Genomic DNA, 7,096 nt, shown 5'->3' with positions numbered 1-7,096 from the left:
GGAAAAAAAGAACTTTGTGCTACTGTGACTATTCTGGGGACAAAAATAGATAGAGTTCCCGATTACCAATTTGTGGCTACATTTTTAGCCCTGTGCAACAGCAGTCAAATATATGAGTAATGGATTAATCACAGCAGAGCCTGTAATTTACCTGAGTAAAACATGGGGATACACTCTGATACATACAAGGACTAGGTGCAGTAAGTACGTAATTTTCAATTTTATGAGTGTCAACTTGGGCCAAAGAGGTTATTAATGCTGCTGGTAGATATTACATCCCAAGAAAATGTTGTGTACCCAGTACGGTTTCTCCCCCTCGGTGCCCAATCATAATCAAGGTCATAGAAAGGATCATAATCCAGAGAAACAATAGAAATATGGTGAAAATATTGCAACCACGTAGCAGAACAGCACTATGAAGGGGTGAATTAAATATCTGCATATATTCACTCTGAATGACTGGTTATGGAAGAAAACAATGAGTCAAGAGTCATGTGTGACATTCATTAGCAAATAATCCTTACTGAAACAAGGATGCATTTCCACTGTGCCAAGTCAAAGGTTCTTTCCGTTGAAGCTGAAATAGCAGTTGGAAAAAAAGATATATAGGTAAGTAAAGGTAAACGTCAAGACGCATTTTAAAGGCCATGGGCTTACATACCAAGCACTAGCAGAAGTAGAATCACACAATTCAAAGTGTGAAAAATGTGTCTGTTGGTTCAGCCTCACCTAGTAATTGATTGCAAGGCCCTCACTTATTCATGTGCACTTGATGTTACTCTTAACTCCTTAAATCAGTGTATTACTTCCGCCCTTAAACATTTTGGCTGTCAGGTGCAACTGTGATCACAAAGGGGATCACCATCATAGTTCAGAGTTAAAAAGTGCATACTTGCTCTAAAATTACATACACATAGACAAATACTCTTTTACTATATCCAAGACCAAAATGATTTTAACACTTCATAATTCACTTAAATGAAATTATAATAAGTAATATCTACCTAAAAACACATTAAAAACACTTCGGCATGATATCTGGTATACACAGGCTGAAATATGTCTTGTGTTTCAGAAAACAAGGGTGTGCAACCTAACAGTAATACATATCAATTCATTACTACCCCCGTAATATAACTAACTCTTCTTAATGTCCCTCACTTTGAAATTCTCACATAGTAGAATACAGTTATACAACATTTAAAACATTTATTTTAACTGCAACTAATGGTTGAACCAGTGTCCTAACATTTTCCTACATATTACTTGCGGTGAAATACCCTGTTCAGCCTTACTCTTCATGCAAACAATGTTATGCCTAAGTAGGCTAATCTACCCTCCCATGTACCCTGACTAATACCTGCTTCTAATATAAAAGTAGAGACAACGTTTGGTGTTAATAAATGTGTTTTGTATTGAAGCCACCTGTGGTCTTTTTTCAAGCTCAATAATTTCAAAGAAGTGGTGATATTACATTGTTAAAATAAGTCACAATTGAAATATAAGACCTGTTGCGGATCTGAGAAGTGTAATAATCATGATGGCCTTGGATATATTGAAAATGTATTTTTTCTTTGTTCATGGAATCTTTGAGCAAATGTGCACTTTAAAACATGGATTCAAGATACCGCTTCTTTATGTGATCAAGCTTGCGTCTGACAGCTAAAGCACTTCATTGCAGAAGCTTTGTCACTAACTGATTTTTAGCAAACGATTGCTGTCAACATGAGGAAGGAACACAGAACTTGCATGAAGCTTCTGTCTATGCGGTTTGGAGTATGGCAGCAGCCGGCTACAAAAAATGACTGTGTGTATTTCTTTCTTTTTTTTTTTGTTGCTTACTTATACAGACCTCCTCATTTGCGGATCTATTGTGTCATATCAAACACATTCTCTTCTGTGCTCCACAGCATTCACAATGGGCCAATCAGCCCTAGGCTAACTTCACTGAGTGATGACATTCTACTTTTACATAAAGAGTATATTCACACCCAAAGTATTTTTCTTTAGTTCCAGGGACTACTATGCGAATGTGAACTTTTCAAGACCAAAACAATATTTTATACTTTAGACAATATGTTTTTTATCTTGGTTAGTACCTGACGTCTCTTCCCACAAAAAAAGTTTTACAAAAACTGTTAAAAAATACAAGCGTGACAAAGCCTAAAAGCTAGCAGCGAACACCAGAATTATAGGCTTTGTCAATGCTTGTTTAAATGCCATTAGTGCTTGTTTAATTTGTGTGCTCACTGGCTCATGCTTTGGTGTCTTACCTTCTAAATATGCTATCAGGGGCGGAATCTTCATTTTGGCGAGTCCCACTAGAAATGGGTAGTTTGCAGGAATCAGGTGCTCGAGAAGAGCCAACACCGAGGTTCCCCTTTCGACATCCCATTGGGGATTAGAAGAAATTACCTGAAAATCCACAACAAAGTATTCAAAACGTGATCATTTCATCAGGTCTTATACTCTGGGCTTTAAAGTATCTGTAAATGCTATCTTGTTTTCTATACAATCCACATTTTGGCTGTTTCTGTACAATGTAAGCAGTATGTTGTACTGATAAGCAATTGACTGGAAATAAAACCATCAAATTCATATGCATAAAAGCTGAGTTGAATTCAAGATCTTCATGGGCAAGTTGTATAGAAATGCCAGCAAATAACTTGGGAAAAGGGATCTGGTGGAATGTGGTGGGGGTGGTATGTGATACTCACTAGTAGTCTGATGAACAGGCTGCGCATTGGAAGGCCTTTAGCTGTTTAGATACAAAAGAGAGAAGCTGTGGCATACTCACGTCATATAATACTGAGTAACACTTGCTAAAGAAAGATATATGGCTGATACACACACTTATGACACATAGTTGTACCTGCTAAGAAGAGGGTGGGGTGATGGGTGACATTTCATTGATGCTCTAGAGGTCATGAGGATACTTTGAGATCACTGCAGATACTGGCAAAGGTCCCCTACCACTAAGGTTGCTGCTAGAGTTGTAAGGTGCCTCGATGTCCTATGTTACAATGCTCCCCCTCCCACCCCCAGCAGTTGCTGTCAAGGAATGACCTAAGCTGTCATGCACAGATCCCCCCTGCAGCTGTCATTGCGGGGCAAAAGTCTTCATTGGGATAAGAGAGGATGCCGCAGGAGATGTGGACCTGCTTTGCATCCTGAATGGACCATGTCATTCTGTGACAGCGGATACCCGTAAGAAAATAGGACTCCAGAACATGTTCTTGCATATCCATTTTCTAATAATGTTAATGACCTGTGAGGCAGGCAATATAGGGGCACATATTGCCTGTTCTCTTCTGCTTACGACCCCGTAACACAGATGACAAAGAAATAGACTATGATACCATCTGTCCAGGTCACTTGCACTTTAGCAACACAGCCAATGGAAAACTGAGTGAGGAGAGCTAATTGGAACCCTGGAAATGCAGCATGCAATTACAGGTACTCACCCACAGATGCAAATCTTCCTCCTAACCTTGGAGTCAGTCAAAATATTGTTTTTCACTTACCCTCATTGAGCAGGCATCCTTGTGTACCAGGTCCATAAGTCAAGTGGGGGCCAATTACTTGTATTCTAGTCTGGATCTGAGGTCCAAAATGTTGAACCAGAAACATTGCAGAGAAAAATATAATAACTAAAAGTAACTCCATGGAGAAATAAAATACACCCCTGTTGCTGTCAACAAAATTAAACACGTATAAATAGGTACCATACCCAGAAGGGTCTGATCAGCATGCCAGACAGAAGTAATTCCAAAGAGAGCAAAAACACTCCAAGGTATGCAGAGGAGCATTAGAGGACTGAGTAGCCTCACAGAGTGTGGAAACCTGGGACAGTTGACAGGGGTTGAGAGCATTTACCAGATGAAGGGATGAAACCAACAGGAAAGTAACTTTATGGCTGGCAAACTGCAGAAAGTATGTAGAGAGCAGCAACATTGGCACAAATACATATAACTCTAAAAGGAGAGCAGAAACTGTTATTTGAAAGAAGGACACCCACATGCTATATTAAATCAACCACAACTCCTGAGCTAATGGACTGATTTTTTACCTCATGCCATATCATGACTATGTAAGAGGTGATCTGGGGAGCTGAGAAGGAAGCATTAACCACCTTCAATGATCAATCCCACAGTATCAATGAGTGGGATGCATAAGACTCACCACATTTCTGAAAGTTGATGCTTGCTCGTTTATCCACAACAAGTAGCATCTGGCACAGAGCTGGCACAGATGAAGTATAGTCCTCTTCCAGCATGTACCTTAAAATCTCTTTCCAAAATTCCTGCAAGAAAGACCGGCAAATGCGTTATTTGTATCATTAGCATTTAATAAGGCTTTATTTCCACAGATAAACAGTCATTCCCGGTGGGAGGGTTTTTGGCACCTAAGGTCATGTGTCATTTTCTAGGTCCACCTCTCCTGGAGATGGGGCTACATTTAATTCTTACCCTTCCTCATACCTTTCCTTGCTGATGGTGTCCAAGGCAGATGCCTAGTATTACACTCATGTAGCACCAACCCTGTTTAATGCTACAATCTGTGGCTCTGCATCCAAGGAGAATGAAGACATTATTTGCAGAAAATGTGTGCAACATTTACTCTCCAAAAACCCTGCAAGTGAGCTGAACTTTGCAAATGATCTCATTATCTGCTGTTATCTTCATATAATTATCTTTATCAATGTACCAGAGTATGCAAAGCCATTGTTGGGAATGCAAGACCCTATTGATGTGAAATATCCCTAAGGCAAGTCATCGTAACAACTTGTGTGGTAAAGGAATGCATTTTAAACACGCATTTGTGGTTCAGACCACGTTGTTAAGGCAGGCGTGATGAATGCCTGCATGGTTCCCACATACAACCCTGGAGTAGAGGGAGCTTTACTAAAACATGCTTGTATGTGAGGTGGAGGATAATTAAGATCACCTGGGAAATCAGGACTTTCTGGATATTCTGCAATTTATATTTTCTACACTCTAGTTAAATGTCCCACCTTGCTCCACATCCTTCTCACTTACCTCATCAGTATTTCTATGGCGTAATGCAATTTTATTGAGGAACTGAGAGATTTGAATGCAGATGGTCTCTTCCTCAACATCAGACTCATGATCCATGTGACTAGTACACTGTGAAAATATGGAAAGCAAGAGAAGTAAAGTAACATGTATTGTCACATAATTTTCACTATGTTTTCTCTCCTTATGGAGGGACAAGAGATGTGAGAGTCAAAACATTACAACTTCCTAATCCAAGTTGCAAGCCAAAGAGAATCTCTTGGCTTAAATTCAAATGTGATAACAAAATCAATCACCTCAAACATGTAAATAAAAATGTATGAATGAGGTTATGCTCTCATGCTCTGCTCTGTATTATTATTCAGTAATTTGGAAGGGAAGGGTATAGCATTCATATACAGCAGATATATTGGTGGACTCACTTATAATATGTAAGTGTCTGATACATGGGACACTACACCTGAGACATTGCACCTCAGGCACCCCAAGGTAGTCTCTCATCCTTACCACAGGGATTGGGATGCTCATGCACCCTGCCCCCACCGCTTGATGGGGAAGTATGTGCTATATTATGGGACTTTTTACTCCTAATAAGGACAAAAGAATACCAGGAACTACATTTTTGAGAGACAATGTTGATATGAAATATTGATTTGAAGTATATTTGTGCTACTTTGTGCAGGATTTGTTAATTTGCCCTGTCAGGCATTTGAACAGTAAAGAAGGGTATGTAACAGGATAATACACTGTCAGTGATATCATTTAAGTGCAGTAGTGGAATGCCCTTGTACCTTGCCCAATCACCCTAGAAGCTCTGGTAAAGTCTAATGGTCAGTTGCCTTTCATAGGCTGGATTGTGTGGTAGGCCTCTGCACTGCCTGTGAGCACTGCTGTGGATCCTGTGCCATTCCCATGGTGTCTGAGCATTTTTATTTCAGGTGCAAATAAAAGCAGATAGATGGAGCAAGGGAGACCTTTAAAGTGAGGGAGGGTGAAAGACACACTGGAGTGGTAGTGGGGAAACATTTGGCTCAAATGGAGAACATGGAATGTCAAGGCGGGCCTATGAGAACAAAATAGAGGGACACAAGGTCTATATTCCACCACCCGGGGTCAATATGGAACACTGCAGATCTATATTATATGACATAGGAGCTTCATCGGGGCACAAGGGGGCTAAAAGGTTCCCTTATTTATTTTTGACTGACTACGGTTGCTGTTCCCTAACACATTCACTTAAACAAATATGTACATCTACCACTTACTTTCTCTTTGGTGAGGAGGTTGTACTTTTTGAGCACATATTCAATCACAGCTCTTCCATTCCTATCCTAATAACCTTTGGATGTTAAACTGGATATTAAACCTAAAGTAGCAAGAATAACCTATAATAAAAAAAATGGTAAGCATGTTTAGTGAGAAACCCTTTTGACATATAAATAGGATCATATCTAAACTTGTGTCACAAGCTGAGGCAGGCTAACCCAGGCTCACTAGAATCTCTAGTCTGGCTGGAAATCTCCCAGAAAAATCCAGGTGGAACGTTTGGTCGCCTTTTTAAGGACTACATTCAACAAATGTCAGCAGGTGACCTATGGGCTCTTAACCCCAGTCAGACAGCGTTTAAAATCGCCATCAAAAAATGTGTAAGAATGAGATCACTCATCACAGACAAAGCACTCTTCTCAAAACGCAGCCATTCTTGGGCCCTTGTAAATTCTTACAGTCGGCTACTCCCCGCCGCTTACTTTTCCTGCACATATCCACTGTATCTAAAACGAACCCTTATAGCCATTAGAATGGGTGATTGGCGTTTTCTGCAAGATTTACCTCCTTGGAGACGGACAGTGGAAGATCTAACCTGCAGAGGGTGCGGTAAAACAGCCGAAACATTGCTACACGTGGTTTGCCTTTGCCCAGCCTTTAACCTCCAACGCAGGTGCAAACTAAAACCCGAATGGAATAGGTTGGGCGCCCGAACCTGCAGGCAAGCCATCATTGTGGCTCTGAACCCTGAAAACACTGACTTGAATATCAGACTCACAAAGTTCATCCAGCAA

General features: G+C 40.3%; 1 long non-coding RNA gene across 1 annotated transcript; it reads right to left on the bottom strand.

Moving 5' to 3' along the window:
* Nucleotides 1-524: 524 nt before the first annotated feature.
* Nucleotides 525-3,030, bottom strand: LOC144782923 (uncharacterized). The gene is made up of 3 exons (XR_013601316.1): nucleotides 2,718-3,030; nucleotides 2,274-2,415; nucleotides 525-577 (listed from the first exon to the last, which is right to left on the bottom strand). It is a non-coding gene; the product is annotated as an uncharacterized LOC144782923 (long non-coding RNA).
* Between the last annotated feature and the right edge of the window lie 4,066 nt (nucleotides 3,031-7,096).

Source organism: Lissotriton helveticus, chromosome 9 (genome assembly GCF_964261635.1).
Source record: "Lissotriton helveticus chromosome 9, aLisHel1.1, whole genome shotgun sequence".
NCBI classification, from domain to species: domain Eukaryota; kingdom Metazoa; phylum Chordata; class Amphibia; order Caudata; family Salamandridae; genus Lissotriton; species Lissotriton helveticus.
The sequence above is the reverse complement of the archived record's forward strand: the minus strand, read 5'-3'. Positions and strand labels throughout refer to the sequence as shown.